The sequence below is a fragment of the Ceratosolen solmsi genome, unplaced genomic scaffold (genome assembly GCF_000503995.2).
Source record: "Ceratosolen solmsi marchali unplaced genomic scaffold, CerSol_1.0 scaffold27, whole genome shotgun sequence".
Taxonomy (NCBI): Eukaryota; Metazoa; Arthropoda; class Insecta; order Hymenoptera; family Agaonidae; genus Ceratosolen; species Ceratosolen solmsi.
Genome location: NW_011948426.1, coordinates 2,923,058 through 2,940,540, shown reverse-complemented (window position 1 = coordinate 2,940,540; position 17,483 = coordinate 2,923,058). Strand labels below are relative to the sequence as shown.

Below are 17,483 nucleotides of genomic sequence, written 5' to 3'. Positions count from 1 at the left end.
TCCCACTACAAATTCCAAACTGCGCCAACCTTCGCAACCAACTGAGTAATACAAAGAGGCAAAGCAGAACCTCTGAAGCTTAAGAAAAGCATGATGTTATCCAAAAAAGTGGAGCTTATCGCCTTCTCCATTTCAAAGGCATACCTTCTCCGTGCGTGTGTGCGTGCGTGCCTATGTGCACTGGTCCTTTCTCACTCTTCACCATCCGCACACCTACGCACAACGTTTCGCTTATTCATTGCCATCCAATGTACTACTCCAGTATTTATCTGCTTTCTCGTTGCCACGAAAACAGCCGCAATTCGCACTTCCTCCTCCTTTTCGCTTCTCGAGTATACATTTCATTTTTTTTTTTTTTTTTATTTATCTTAATCTTTCTCGGTTTCTCTCTCCGTTATTTCGAGACTGTAGAAAGAGTCGAAGCATTGTATTGTTCCCTGATGCAGCATTGACTCTACCATAAGTTTGAGCCAAAGTCATTTGAAGGAGAAGCACGACTCCTTGGAGTTTGCATTCCTTTTTTCCTCATCTCCAGATGCACCGTAGGTACATCCGTCCCGAAATTTCCATATTTAAGTTAGAGGCACTTATGTTAGGTATATTTGCATTAGTAACCATGTATTGTTTCTGAGAATTTTTAAAATGGTATAAAATTATGTTTCCCGTGTTGCGGAGAGTAACTTAATATATAATTTTTTTTTGTCTACGATAAAATAAGAAAATTGATATTCTATTAATAAAATTGGAGATTATTGTATAAAAAATAACTTACATTTCATAATTTAGAAATTAGTTTTGATTACAAGTATATAGTAATTGTTTTTACGAAATATTCACAGCCTTATAAGTAATTTGTGATACCATGAGATGTATATTTAAACGATAATGTTTTCTTATTTGGATTTTTCTTTACATATTTTGGATGTTCTTTTGAACATCTAGCGCATTCACAAGATTTCATTTTCGTTGATACAACAATAAATTAATTATATCGTATGGAAAATAGAGCTTAATTTATGATAAAAGTTGTTAAAAACTTGTAACTTACTATGTTCATTGTTATTGCTGTAAATTCACTTTTAAACTAAGATGTGTAGATGGTTCAATAATTTGAAAATATTATTAGTATGAGATAATATTTATATATATATATAAAAAAAAAAAATCTTTAAAGATTTTCTTAAATTCCTCGTCCTAGTGTAAAACAGAAAATGTATAAATAGGCTATATCAAGCTCAATGTTATTTGCATTAATTAATAGCTAAGGAATATAATTATATGTTAATTAATATTCTCAGCATGCAACAAACAATTTAAATGGCTAACAAATAGCTGACCTCCAATTTATCTACAACATTTTTCCTCAATTCCACTCAACTTAATAATATCAGTAGAGAATCACGCATGATAGAGGTAAATTAGGTGTATACTAAAGTAAATTCAATACCATAGCCATTATTTTCAAGATATATAAATTATAAATAACATACGCAAATTATAATAAATTATAATAATATAAAATAGATAGAAAAGCAGTATTATCACCATTTGAGTGTCATAATTTATTTTACATCAAGTCAAATTTATTTCGGTACTATCGTCTGACTAATTACTTTAAAAAAAGCAGAGCGTGCACTAGACTCTCAATTCCTAAGAATGAAATGTCGTTTCATATGAGAAATGTAAGCTCACTCGCAAAAAAGTTTCTTTGAGTGGGTTTTGAGTCAGCTGTCAATGAAACTGATGTCTATAACTGACGAAACGAAATCTCACCTCACAAGCAATGAAACAAAGAGAGACAGTGAGTGAGAGAGAGAGAGAGAGAGAGAGAGAGAGAGAGAGAGAGAGAGAGAAAGAGAGAAAACACAGAATGAAAGGTAAATAACTTTTTAGAATTTACTTCAACCAGTTGTTGAAGTCGTTTACAATTTTTGCGATGGAGGTCAAGTGGTGCTCGAGAATCTCATATCTAAATTTGGTATTTCAAATTTTTAAAAAGTAAAATTTTATCCTTCACTGTTCTTTATTCTCTCGTCAATGGATATTGATATACGTTAGAACAGCTTTAACAATCAATTATCTATTGAAGATTCATCCTATTCAAAGCCGATATAATATTTGTTCAAATAAAGTATACTTTTTATGTCGATTGCCATAAATACACATAGTACTATCCATGTAAATTTTTTTAAGGATTCAATAAGTACCTGTGGTAATGAGCTCACTATATACTGAGAAATAAATGTTACGAATATGAAAAATGAAAAAAACATACTTGGGCAATACTTATTTAATGAAATTTTCAAACAAAATGTTATGTTGCAACAATTGTAACGAATAAAAACATTAGTACGACCAATCAAAATGCACACCAAAGCTTAAAAATGACTTGCCAGCAATATTGAGTCTCGTAGCTCTGTTGTTCAAGAATCAATATGCATATATATACACACACGCATATAAATAAATATATGTGTGCGTGTGTGTAAATTGGATAAGAGTGCATCAAGGCGATACGATATGCGTCTCATATGCGCTATGGCTCCGGTAACAATCCGGTACATTCGTTCATATCAAATTCTTATTTTGGCTTGTGAGCATGAGCCACCTGTTACGCCTGTGGCGGGAAATATTTGTTTGAATATCGATGCATTGGATTCTTTGTGCGCTTTTTATAGCCGTGTCGAGCTACTGGGCTCCCGCGAAAAATCGATTTATGGGTGAATTCGCGTGTATACGAGCACATTGTAACGATACGTTTAACCGCAATTATTTACGAGCCATTCTGAATGATTAACAATTGCGCATATACATTCGTATACGAGTAATGCGATTTGTTTAATCCTGCATTATTTGAATTTAAGCTACAATTTTATTGAAAATATGCTATTCTTCTTACAAATATAATTTAGAAGATATCGTATAAAATCGATTATTCGGCAAGCAAATGTCATTTGGATGGCATTTAAATACATTAATGCACTTATTTGAAGCTCATATTATGTATGCTCATAATATAAATATTCATTATTTTATTTTAAAAGTAATGAAACGATTGGTTAAAAAAACTTATTAAAAGTCATATGAATCACATTGGTAGCTACGGCAAACATCGATTAATGAGTTTTTGAAGAAAATGTTCCTCTATGATGAACAGTTTATAATAAAAGGTTTAATTTTTAAATAACGATATGCTTATAACGTATAGATTTCGTTTTCAATATCTAAAGAATTAGAGATTTAGGTTGAATGAATTATATCTATACACGTATTGTATATCTATGCAAACAAATGGAAATATGTCCTTCGCCATTAATATATATGCGCTCGATACGTATCTTTATACTGCAATAACAATAAATTTAAAAGGCACGAAACTTTGTACGTTTGTAACCTGGTTCATTAATTTCTTAAATTATATAATTTATATAAGTATATAAACACAGAGGAAAAGAAAGATTGCCAGAAAGGAAAGACACGTAAAAAAGGAGTTTTTATTCTGCTGAGCCGTTACACTAAATGTAAATAAAAGTATTATTTAGTAATAAATAGATCTAAATTATATAAATATAATTAACACTTTTCTTAGTTAATTCATTAGAATCATTCAAGATAATATTATTTAAAAAATTTAAAAATATTATTACGAGAATACGACAAAAAGAAGTCTTATCTCGTAATGCTGGATTTTACAGATGTAAATTTGCTTATGAAGTTTTTTTCATGGTAAATTCACTCATCATATATTAAAATTTTGAGAGTATCGAAAAAATTTTTACGAGTTCGTGATGGTAAAGTAAAAAATTTGAATTTGAAATTACTGATATATGTTCGTTATATATTATTTTATTCGGAATAGCATTAGGCAAACCACGTGTAAAATTTAAATTCGTGAACGGTTACTTAACAACTAATATGCAAATATCAATTATAAAAAATGATAGAATGACAATTTTGTCATGTAGAAAAAGTTTTAAGGAAATTCAAATACAGTGATTATTCGTCTACTCTTATTACATTCCTCGCAATTACATAATTCAACAAAGGTTAAAAAAATGATGAGAAATATTCGTACATTATGAAAAGGTAGCGCATGACTCGTGATTATCATACACCAAGTTTATCAGATTTATGAACAAAAAATAATTACATAAAGATTTATTATTTAACGGTGATCAAACTGGTTAAATATTCATATAGAGTAAGAGATCATAATTCCTTAACTAATACGAAATTTAAACACTATCATCAATTACCGTAATTACCTATTCATTAGAACAGTTCGTCCTTACAAAACGAGCAGAACTAAAGAGTGCGTATTAAAATTATTACCGAGCAGGGAAGCCGTAATATGTAAAAAGAAAAAAGAGAATATTGTCACTGACGCTAAAAAAGAAAGAAGAAAAAAAATTGTAAAGGTCCATTTCGTTTAGGGCCAACGTAGTCGGCTGCAATTCAAACAATTCCGCGAGGGTGTAAAATAAAGCCGAAACCGGGAACATAAAAATGAGGCGCGTCGGATCAAAGAGAGGCATCTCTTGTTCCCTTGGAGGGAATTGAGATGGGCACGTGCGCGTGCGCAGTGCATACACACATACCTGAAGTAGAGCATTTAAAAAAGCGACTTTTAAAAACCAGGAGAGTCTGGTTTTATAATGGAAGCAGGTGACGCTCGACTCGAATTTTCATAATACGTGAGAGAAGAAGGTCGAACGTCAATGTACACGATCGAATGATAATCCTCGTGAGCATTTCCCTTTGTCGTTCGAATGGTCTGCTCACATTCTCACACATCGACGCAACCGGAAAATACAGGGGGAGATGTAGTATCTTTTGTAAATACATAACAGGCCGCCGTATACATATAATAAGCCGGTGAGAATTTTTAGTGACGCGTAGGCGAGGAAGATTAACTCCGCAAATAAGTTTGACTTTTTTCAGCTTATTACATTAATTATCGAGTCACTGTCTTTCTTTTATTTGTCGAGGCTGGGTTAATTTTACATGTTTCGGACATATATCAAAGGGCGTTTGAAAGCTGAGTCTTCGGTGCTAACAACGTGGTAAGTAGATCATTTCAAGGTGAATTCTGATATGTGGCTAAAGATCGATTTATCATACGCTAACATAAATAAATAGAAAAAGCGGCAATCTCCCTTCAAATTTGAAGGCGTAACAAAACAAAAAAAAAAAACTCATCGTTCTCGTAGTATCTTTATTCGTCTAATACAAATTACTAGAAATAGAAATTGTTCATCAGATACTCACATATAAATTTAAACGATATAATCAAGGTCATGTGTATTTATAAAAGAAAGAAGGTGTTACGATAACGAATTAATGAAATAATAGATAACGCCAAAGCAATGAATGATTTATTATGCATAATTAACGAGAACGGCAAAAGAACATGAAACTACGTGTAGCAGGAACAAGAAGCTCCAATAGAGAAGGATAAAAATAGAGTTATCTTAATGTGCATCTGTATAATAATATAAATACCATTCTGATCTAAGACTAAACAAAAGTTATCCAACGCTCAGACTCGGATTAAAATATGCTTAGTTACATTACATAATCGAGGGTCAACCTTACCACAGCTATCCATTCGAGTTTTCGGTCGATTTACTCACATTGCCATCACAACATCCAATTCCAAGTATTGCTCTTTTTTCACATTAAGCACAAAACGAGCTTCGATTTGTAATTCATGCATTGTTCTTTATTACATTCGGCCGTTTTGCTATTTACCGTCTACCTTTTTAATCATTTAAATACATTTGAATTTTTCGATTCCTCGCAAAGTGGTACTGAAACATTTTCCAGAATGTAATCCATAATCCTACCGTATCCGGTAAGCACGAACCTTAGAATGCGAAACAAAATATAAGTACGCGATTGTGATACCAATTGGATACGGCTGGTGGTATTTCCACATTTTAAACGAGTTCCGAGTATTCGTACGGTGAGCACAATTTATAGTAGGCCAGAGTTTTCCATTGATTCAGGAAAAACTGGCCTCGGTACGTTCGCAACATCAGCGATTGCGAAGCGTGAAAATAGAAGCTCCCTTAAGTCGTAGAATATCTTGTTTACATTGGGGCATCGGACGTTTTACCGCGGACTTCCGCTCGACTCGTTAGTAAATAAATCAATCACCGGCTCAGCCGTTCGATGAAGCGGCGATGGGCAACGAAGGGGCAATAAAAACAAATAAATAACAATGACGGATCGAGGATACGGAGGGGGAAGAAATATCATGCGCATCTTCCAAGGGGATTTGGAAACGTCCATCGGTGGTCGCGGAGGCTCCCGGTATTTCGGTCGACTATCATTACGAGCAAACTGAAAGTGGGAATTCGAGGTCCGCGGCTGCTTATCTCGAGCGCCGTCTTATCAACAGCCGCGATTCTCTCTCTTATCGGATTTTCAATTTCCGTGCGTGCGAGTCGCACGGCTCCGATGGCGGAGCGCCGCTTATGATATTATTGCGCGCGATGAAAGTGTCCGACCTGTGGGAAAGTGAGAACCGAGTTTGAAAATCCTTTCCTCAAGAACGCTACATTTCCGCAAATAATTCGCATGAGTTGAAACTTCGTTCTTGCATCTGGACGAGACGGCTATACCATGGTTATATCAAGATTTTTCTCCATTTCTGATCGATAAATCGCCTTTCATCCATTGCATTAATAGTGGAACTAATGGGGCTATTGGGGTGACGGTCGTGAGGGTACGGTGGTAGAAGAAAAGGCGCCAATCTCGTTACTCGGCATTACATAATTGCGCATTGTTTACGGACAGGAGGATGCACCAAGTGCGAAGCAGTCGCCATGGAAATCATAATCGTACGACTCTTTGAGTGCAAGATAATGGCGCAAATAGCCCTTCAAAAAAATGAATCGCGTCGATTGATACTTGAGTGAGTGAGTGAGTGAGTGAGTGAGTGAGTGAGAGAGAGAGAGAGAGAGAGAAAGAGAGAGAGAGAGAGAGAGAGAGAACGACAGGATTGTCATGTGACTCCGTAATGTACTTCTGTTATGAAAATAATCAATCCATATGCGAATATTTCATCGAATGCGCTATCACGCGCTTCTTTTAATGTAATGTATATTATTTCGTAAGAATGACGTTGTTTTCCACTCGCGCGCCATTATATGTTTCAATGTCGCAACAAATAAACGAGCGAGTCGCAAATATTGTGGTATGCAAAATTGGCATATCCATAAACATTATATAATTAACAATTTGCACAGACGCCGTGAATATCAAAAAGCAGCCGACTAGAAGAGAGAAAAAAGCGAATTGTCCTTGGCGATCGAGGCGCTTTTCCAGTTTAGGCAATCTCGCGGAAAATTTTGAACCAGAGCGACAGTTGATCGGCTGACCGATTAATATCGTCGGTTTAATGATGCTGCTGACAGCGGGGATCACCTGCAGGGCCATCTGCTGGCTATGCGTCGGGCGCAGTCCCGGGCGAGGCGTCCGATGGGTGACGATGAGCAGGTCGACATGGCGTGACGACTGGATCTCGCAGTTGCACCTCCGGCACCTGGTGCTTATCTCCCCGACAACCAACACGATGCGCCACGTTTCCCCGACGTGCTCACTTTTTACATACGCTCGAGCTTACGAAATGCGTGGCGTCCGGCTGCGAGACATCTACGTCGATCTCGATCTCTCAAGTCTGTTACCGTTACACGCACAGTCTGCGCACTACGTAATGCGCGCCTGGGGATTTCTAGGGATGCTCTTATCAGTCGACGTCGGCCCCTTTCGCACCTATTCGCCTACGCTTGGCCGATAAGCCGAGGACGGACTCGTGTTTACGCGGATATTTCGAATGCGCGCGCAAATGAAATTGACGGCCAGCCCGAAAGCGGGGGAGGCGAGTGACGACGCTCAAACAACTCTGGAATGTCAAATACCGACCGATTTACATTACAAGTTATTGTAACTGAGCTCCGTTCCGTTTGATAACCATTGATAGTGTACTCGTGAAAGTGAATTGAGACTCAATAGCAATTGGAAAGTGGAAACATTTGGCGCTCGAATAGTCGAAGGCTCATTGTCGTGCATCCCATACAACTTTTTATGAGCAATTTTTATGGCTCATTTAAAATTTATTAAGTTCATCGGATGCAGATTTAAACATTAATAGCCGACAGTGTATAGTGTATGACCGAAAATATTAAGCATAATATTGTTTTCAAATATCAGCAATCTTATTGTTTAGCGTACTTAATCAAAAGATACCTCAGAGTTTGAACTTATAACTCATCGAAATATGCAGTTTAGGAATGGATGGTGTTTTGATGGACGGAAATATCCAGAAAACGAGCATTGCCTTGTTCCGAACTGACCTAAGCAATTAGGCAAGGCGCCAGATTCATAAACTTTAAAAACCAAAGACATTATTAAATCGATTCCATATCGTCGGTCGATGCTTTTGTTTGCTTTGCAGTTTATAGTTTAAAAAAATGCATGGGATAACTCACCCGATACATACGAACTCAAACATTCAATATCTTGGGCCGATCGTTAAAAGCACTTAATTCACACGGACGGGTTTAATGTGTCGTTTTCTCTAGCATAGCCAATTCTAGGAAAATCCGATTTTCCTATCTGTCGAATGTAAACAAGGAACTCTGCTCCACGAGACGATAGTTTTTCCATCTCCTATATTATGAGGGTCATTTCAAGTAAAATGCACATCCTATTCAATATACTATACTAAATATATAATACAAACTATTCAATAGCCGTGGACTACTGGTTCTATAACTACTAAAGATCAATTTTAAGCTACGAGTGCCGTAATAAAGTGAAGCCCTGCAAACATCATACGACCGCGGCACATTCTTCCGGCGGCCTATGAAATCATTAGACTTAGACGATATCCCTGGAACAGAGTCAAACCCATCCCATTGTCAGGACGCTTCGAAACTCGGGGGAGCCGCTAGCAAAATGCGCAGGGATACAAGAGGAAGTGACGACACGACACGCGACGTGTACGTTTCTCCCGGGGCGGACTCGGAAGACGTCGATTACCGTTATAATTACAACCAACTGTTGTCGAATGGCAGCCGCAATATCGACGGTCTTTCGTCCATCCATCCAGAGAGCCCACGAGACGACTAAAATAGAGTCGAGTGGTGGTGCGTAGGCCATACGTATTATGAAATATATATATTTACAATTGAAGCAATTGCAGTTTTATCAAAATAATCTAACGCTCGGTAACGACACGATTTACTGTTGGGGATCAAAGAGATTAGCGAAGGAGGGTGGTGGATCTCGCAACGAGCCAAAACCATATCATTGATTGGAAATGTTTGGGTGTACGGAAAAAATGGTATAATCCAAGTGCGACACAACGACAAACTTACGTGACGCCAAGAATTTATGAATAATCATCTCCTGAACGTACCTATAACATAAAGAACAAAGTTTGTCATTAGACATTAGATAGATCATTGAGTGCAGTGATATAGATAATTTGAATATCATAACGGCCCGTAAATTTGGTCGATCGAGAGTAAATGGAATCGGAGTCGCTAGCTGCTCGATTACGATTATATTGCTGGGGCATTAATTTTTATCGTTTATCGTGTACCGAAGCGTCCGATGAAATTAATCGCTCGACAATTATGTCGCGGGGCGTATACGATAATATTTCTCTAAGTTTGAAAAGTTGAAAATCATCGTCGGGAACTTGGCTGCGCGCACTGCAAATTTACGTCAATGAACCAAGATGGCAGATTTCTCGAGGGGGAAAACTAAAGCGGAAAACTAAATTTCGCCGGTAAAAGATCGAATTGTAATTGAAATGGCGCCTTAACTGAAAATAGCCAACACTGTCGTCGTTCTACTCTTGACTCTCCTCGTAAATTGTCTAAGCCGGTAATGAAATGTAAATGTAAAATTTACGCTGGCAGACGGAGCCAAATGTACCTGGCGCGAGTCGTAACTTGATTTTAATGGGACTACGACGCCCTTCGTAGAGCGGAAGTGGGAGAATCCCCGAACAACGCATCCGTAGATAAGCGAATGGGAAAAAAAAAGAAACAAAATCAAGACGCGGTGAACGAACGCACAAGTACCTTAAAGCCAGCTATCCTACCTCCCGCGCCTCGCTGCCGAGGCCACATTGGCGTAAGGAATACAGTCAGGTGTCTACTGTTTTGTAAGCTTTCATTATCTCTCGATGTACAATTTATTTACGTAAAAAATTCCGATTTTTAGACTGGATTTATTGCCCTTCCATGTCACTTTGTTTGAAAATTCGTTAAAACTTGTAAGCTTTGGGGAGAAGATTTTCGTAGACAATTTCATCAATTAGACACGGCTGACGAGCTATTCGAGAGCGCTGATTTCGCGTACCTCACTCGCCATATTCGCTGACATTATTAAGAAGAAGAAGAAGAAGAAGAAGAAGAAGAAGAAGAAGAAGAAGAAGAAGAAGAAGAAGAAGAAGAAGAAGAAGAAGAAGAAGAAGAAGAAGAAGAAGAAGAAGAAGAAGAAGAAGAAGAAGAAGAAGAAGAAGAAGAAGAAGAAGAAGAAGAAGAAGAAGAAGAAGAAGAAGAAGAAGAAGAAGAAGAAGAAGAAGAAGAAGAAGAAGAAGAAGAAGAAGAAGAAGAAGAAGAAGAAGAAGAAGAAGAAGAAGAAGAAGAAGAAGAAGAAGAAGAAGAAGAAGAAGAAGAAGAAGAAGAAGAAGAAGAAGAAGAAGAAGAAGAAGAAGAAGAAGAAGAAGAAGAAGAAGAAGAAGAAGAAGAAGAAGAAGAAGAAGAAGAAGAAGAAGAAGAAGAAGAAGAAGAAGAAGAAGAAGAAGAAGAAGAAGAAGAAGAAGAAGAAGAAGAAGAAGAAGAAGAAGAAGAAGAAGAAGAAGAAGAAGAAGAAGAAGAAATATCGTGTAATTGTGTAATTACGATTATCGGAGGCAAACGCACTAGAAACGTGAATCTACCAACACGTTTGAGCATGGAAAACAAATTTTCGAGTCCGTGGATCTTCGGCAGCCTCCTTTGGGAGATTCTAAAGTTCCAGCGGTAATGGAAAAATATTCTTGGCGAGTTACGGGCCTCGCCTCGGTGGTCATGGAAACGTCGCGGCTCCCGCATTTCGGGGTCCCGCAGGTACCCGAACCCTCCGCAGGAAGCGCAGGTGCGCGCAACCTGTAGCCTCACGAAAGCCGTGCGGCGTCAGGTTGTCGGGGGCAGGGGACTTTTCCGGCTCGCCGTCCTTCGGCGCACAAAAAGGGGGCGATGCGCAGTGGAGCCCCCACCTCCTCGTGCGTCAGCCCTTGCAGCGACGACGACTTTGTTAAATGGAGGGAAGCGTCGGTAGAATGGGGGTCGAGAAGAGCGAGAATCCTTAAAGAGAATGTAATTCTTGTTTTCTCTTTTCGTTTATCATGGAATTTTCCACGACGGGGCCACGAAGGGCAGTGACTGGCGCACCGAATTTGTCAACGCGGACTTTGCAAAATCTTGAACTGCGCAGCCTCTGACGATTTTCGTACGATTTACGGAAAGCATTGCACTACTAGTGACCGAATGCAACAAACTTAATGTTACAAATTTAAAATACAGAGGAAAAAATGTAAATGTAGTGTAGTAGAATGGTATCACCGCTGAGGGGCCATGGGGGGAGGGAGCGAGAGAGAGAGAGAGAGAGAGAGAGAGAGAGCGAGCGAGAGCGAGATGGTATAAATGGATTGAGTGTATTGACCAGGGATTCTCAAATACCGAGGAGTGCGGATTTAGCATTGAGATCCATCCGACTGCTGAACAATGGATCGAGAGCGAAAACCAGTAGACTTTGCCGACTTTCGTTGTCTTAGAGGAAACGAGGAGCACGTTTATGTGAAGCCAAAGGGTTATGATAGCAGTTTTTGGTCACAAGGAATTTTTGGCTAATGATAACGAGCAATAATATAACTGGGAACGTCACATCGCCGCTCATCCGATTATTATGTGAAGGACCGAGTTTCCAAGCGCCAGCAGCCATTTTCCAAAAGGGGGGCGGTGATTCGTGTCCAGGGATGCAACTTGTTTCGAGCCGTCGATCACAGACAAACTTGGCACACGTGTCCTACGATTAAATTTCAAGATAACAGCGATTAGCTTGTGGGGCGATCGATATCTCGACGCTACGTAATAAAACGTCGAGGTATGAATATGAATATCGATATTCATATGGAGTTGAACTTTTATAAGGCTCGCGTGGGTCACGAGGGAAGAGAAATAAATGGAAATAAAAAGGTTAAAATAAAAGGCTCCACTAGTCAATTGCAATGTTAGAACTTGACATTTCGAGTCACCATAAATAATCTAATTAAGGTATCAAACTTTATGTGAAGTATGCAAAACACCAGGCGTATCGTTGATTAAAAATTAATGCGTAATCGCATTGTCAGGAGGAATGGGTGTGTAATGGTAGGATGACACACAGGATTAAAAGATGGCAATAAAATTTTCAACGATAATTATGATTCAAATTTGATACTCGAGAGTAACACGTTAATTCTTATAGAAAACGATGAAAAGAGAGTACGAAACAAGAAATGATTTTTCAAAGATTTGACAAAACTGCCATTGCATTTCTTCAAAAGTAAGAATATGTAGAAGATAAAAAAAATTCGTCTAGTGTACTGCACAACGCCCACTTTAAAAATTAATCATGTACATCGGGGAATTAGAGTATTTTCCACTCGACTTGAGATATCTGCCACGGCTTTCATCCCCATGTATTACAATTCCCATATTCTTCCATTATCTCCCATAAGTCGCAGAGCATTTGTTCACTTTCAGCATAAGCACCCGAAGCGTTTTAACGTAATCCAATCGATGGAGCATCGACGTAAAATGTATGATACATGGGCCAATCAATCGGAAAAGCGAGGAAAATATCTATGAATAAGCAATGAACTTTGCACATTGCCAACTCGAAAAGAATTGCAATATTAGTCGGTAACATGCAATATCAATGAGAGACGGTTATATTTTTGAAAGCTGGGCTGAATCATGGAATTGGAAAGGAAATCTTGGGGCCAAAGGAGCTCAGAAGGTTCGTTGGCAAATATATTGGTGTAGGATACCGATTTACCTCGATCGCCGGTCGTTACGAATAACGTTGCATATTAATAACGACATCGCGAACAATTATTATTCCAGTTTGTTCTATTTCGACACGTCGTTGGTATTTAATCATCCGGTCCTGCTGACCGTCGCAAAAAAAAGTAACGGACGCGATGGTTAGCGCAGTCTCCCGTTGCCATCGATGTTCGCCGTCCCAAATTAAGCATCCTGAAAAAGCTCAGCGAAGCGCACGAAAACCGCGAACAACGGCGGAATAATCGAAGCAAAAAAATACTCGGCACTCTCACTCCTTTTTCCAAACGCATTAGCCTTAGAAATTTCAACGCTCCCCACCCGCCGTCACGCACGCACACGCGCACACCACCTCGACGGTCATCGGCCGTCCCTTCGGCATTGTCGTCGGCCCGGTGACGTCGTAAAGAATCGTGTCGAACGTAACCTTGACAATGGGCGGCGGTTCTCATCGTCCGCGTTCCGACTCACGTCTCCTTACCGAAATGCCCTCCTGCTTCCTCCTGCCTCTTTAACTTGTCCCGAGTCTCACGTCTCGGTTCTTTCCTTCGCTGCTTTCTCCCAACGAACTTCTCCCGTTCCTCGCGAGCGAAACCCTCGCTCTTCGTCTCCCATTTGGGGCGCAGGAAAAGTGTGATCGACATTCGATATGCGCAGGCAGGCATCAACGACCAACTCGTACAAAAAACAACTGCACTCGTTGTAAATAACAATAATCTCTCGAATATTGGCGGATGGATAAGGCGAATGGATAGGCATATTCCGGTATTTTTCATTAAATATTGTCACGAACAAATTGAAGGGCACGTAATAGAGGGCCCGTGCGTTGCTTTTATGCCGGGATTGGGGAGCTATCCTCCCCCGCCCTCCCGCACCCTCAATCTTTCGCCGATTCAGCTGGTCGTAACGGAGGGACGATTGACTCGGTGAAAGGGAAACGTGTGTGCGGCAACTAAAAAAACTGCTTTAAAGTTAAAGGCCAACCGGACCTGTCGTACGCGCCGGCAGAACGAAGGAAAAATCATTCGTCTCGTCCTCTCGTCTTCTCGCTCGTATTGCGTCATATTACGAACGTAAAAAGCTGTGAGAATGACGATGACGTGCTTCCAAAACACACGAGCACGCCGTTTGAATAGAATCGGCTAACGTTCGGTAATTTTAAGTCGTACCACGAACTTACGAGATACCCAACTAATTCTCCATCTCGTTGCGTGTACGTCATTTGTGCCATTGTGTTGGTAATTTCGACATTTGCGCGAGTCTTGTTGGCTTATTCGCTGGCTCATCCTAAATGGGTGGATTCGCGAGACGTAAGATCGCGGACAACTCTCTAGCACCGAGTGCAAAAGATGAAAAGAGAAAACATAAGATTCATTTATATACGGAAACATTCGTGTTGGCCTCGATGGCCGAATAAACGTCCTGCGAATGACATTTCGGCTACGGAATCGTTCTCGAACTGATTGCAAAGTACGGCAAGCGTCAATGGTCCTGCAATCGCAGCTTTACCACATTTGACCATGGAGCGTGCGAATCCTCCTCGACTCAAATCGACGACACGAGCGAACATTTGATTGCCCCGCTAAGACGGCACCTTCTCCAACAACAGAATCCTATCTCACCGAGCGCCACGCGCCCTAATTGTAAAATATTGACCAGTTCGAAGCAATCGCGATAGCAACAAGTATTCTGCGCTTAATCAACTTACAATTCAATTTCATAAAAGTTAAGAGGCGCCACTTAATTACGTTAAATCTGCGACAACTAATAATTAACTGTAAATACTCGCGCGTCAATGATCGCAATTTCGTCACAACGGTAACTCTATTTGATCATTTGGCAATGTAACGAACGTTTCCTTCATCAACCACCGGCTTAGACAAAAGTCCAGCGATTAATTCTCAAATTTGCAGTGATTTGGAGCGCGAATTAATTTCATTGGATTGGACGTGTATAATATAGCTTAAGCCTTCGCCAGGATTGCGGACGACCGTAATGTGCGCCTGCGTCATGAAACACAATTTCGCGTTACGGACGGTGAAACAAAACTGAGAGCCATAGGTAAGAGGAGAAGAAGCTGACTGGATATTTAAAAACACTTGCTCCGAAAAGCAAGGAAATGTAAGCTCATTTGACTCAACGTAATCTTCCACAGTCGAGATAGCAATTAATATGACATTTGAAATGTCTTCCCACGTACGCTTCATTCCTACGGCAAATAAACCTATTCGTAGAATTATTCCAATTATATTCCAACATTCTCTGCCAAATGATCGTTTTATCTGGAATTCTGAAATTTGGTCAACAGCATGTTTGCGGGGCTTTAGCCATTATTCATGCGTCGAAGTTTTATTACGCAGCGTCGAGACATCGATCGCCCCACATGCTAATCGCTGTTATCTCGAAATTTAATCGTCGGACACGTGTGCCGAGTTTGTCTGTGATCGACGGCACTAAACAAGTTGCATCCCTGGATACAAATCACCGCCTCCCTTTTAGAAAATGGCTGGTCGCGCTTGGAAACTCGGTCCTTCACATAATCGGATGAGCAGCGATGTGACGTTCCTAGTTCTATTATTGCCCGTTATCATTGGCCGAAAATTCCTCGTGACCAAAAACTGCTATGATAATCCTTTGACTTCACATAAACGTTCTTCTTGGGTCCTCCTTAATGAGGAAAGTAGACAAAGTCTACTGGTTTACACTCTTATTCAATACCCGCACTCCCCGGTACTTGAGAATCCCTGGCCAATAGACTCAATCCATGTATTCCATCTCGCTCTCTCTCTCTCTCTCTCTCTCTCTCTCTCTCTCTCGCTCCCTCCCCCCATGGCCCCTCAGCGGTGATACCATTCTACTACACTACATTTACATTTTTTCCTCTGTATTTTAAATTTGTAACATTAAGTTTGTTGCATTCGGTCACTAGTAGTGCAATGCTTTCCGTAAATCGTACGAAAATCGTCAGAGGCTGCGCAGTTCAAGATTTTGCAAAGTCCGCGTTGACAAATTCGGTGCGCCAGTCACTGCCCTTCGTGGCCCCGTCGTGGAAAATTCCATGATAAACGAAAAGAGAAAACAAGAATTACATTCTCTTTAAGGATTCTCGCTCTTCTCGACCCCCATTCTACCGACGCTTCCCTCCATTTAACAAAGTCGTCGTCGCTGCAAGGGCTGACGCACGAGGAGGTGGGGGCTCCACTGCGCATCGCCCCCTTTTTGTGCGCCGAAGGACGGCGAGCCGGAAAAGTCCCCTGCCCCCGACAACCTGACGCCGCACGGCTTTCGTGAGGCTACAGGTTGCGCGCACCTGCGCTTCCTGCGGAGGGTTCGGGTACCTGCGGGACCCCGAAATGCGGGAGCCGCGACGTTTCCATGACCACCGAGGCGAGGCCCGTAACTCGCCAAGAATATTTTTCCATTACCGCTGGAACTTTAGAATCTCCCAAAGGAGGCTGCCGAAGATCCACGGACTCGAAAATTTGTTTTCCATGCTCAAACGTGTTGGTAGATTCACGTTTCTAGTGCGTTTGCCTCCGATAATCGTAATTACACAATTACACGATATTTCTTCTTCTTCTTCTTCTTCTTCTTCTTCTTCTTCTTCTTCTTCTTCTTCTTCTTCTTCTTCTTCTTCTTCTTCTTCTTCTTCTTCTTCTTCTTCTTCTTCTTCTTCTTCTTCTTCTTCTTCTTCTTCTTCTTCTTCTTCTTCTTCTTCTTCTTCTTCTTCTTCTTCTTCTTCTTCTTCTTCTTCTTCTTCTTCTTCTTCTTCTTCTTCTTCTTCTTCTTCTTCTTCTTCTTCTTCTTCTTCTTCTTCTTCTTCTTCTTCTTCTTCTTCTTCTTCTTCTTCTTCTTCTTCTTCTTCTTCTTCTTCTTCTTCTTCTTCTTCTTCTTCTTCTTCTTCTTCTTCTTCTTCTTCTTCTTCTTCTTCTTCTTCTTCTTCTTCTTCTTCTTCTTCTTCTTCTTCTTCTTCTTCTTCTTCTTCTTCTTCTTCTTCTTCTTCTTCTTCTTCTTCTTCTTCTTCTTCTTCTTCTTCTTCTTCTTCTTCTTCTTCTTCTTCTTCTTCTTCTTCTTCTTCTTCTTCTTCTTCTTCTTCTTCTTCTTCTTCTTCTTCTTCTTCTTCTTCTTCTTCTTCTTCTTCTTCTTCTTCTTCTTCTTCTTCTTCTTCTTCTTCTTCTTCTTCTTCTTCTTCTTCTTCTTCTTCTTCTTCTTCTTCTTCTTCTTCTTCTTCTTCTTCTTCTTCTTCTTCTTCTTCTTCTTCTTCTTCTTCTTCTTCTTCTTCTTCTTCTTCTTCTTCTTCTTCTTCTTCTTCTTCTTCTTCTTCTTCTTCTTCTTCTTCTTCTTCTTCTTCTTCTTCTTCTTCTTCTTCTTCTT

General features: G+C 39.8%; 1 protein-coding gene across 1 annotated transcript in view; it reads right to left on the bottom strand.

The window, feature by feature from the left end:
• The window catches only part of LOC105363318 (uncharacterized), a 165,605-nt gene that overhangs the window by 45,308 nt on the left and 102,814 nt on the right, over window positions 1–17,483 (bottom strand). The gene's annotated exons all lie outside the window — the stretch shown is intronic.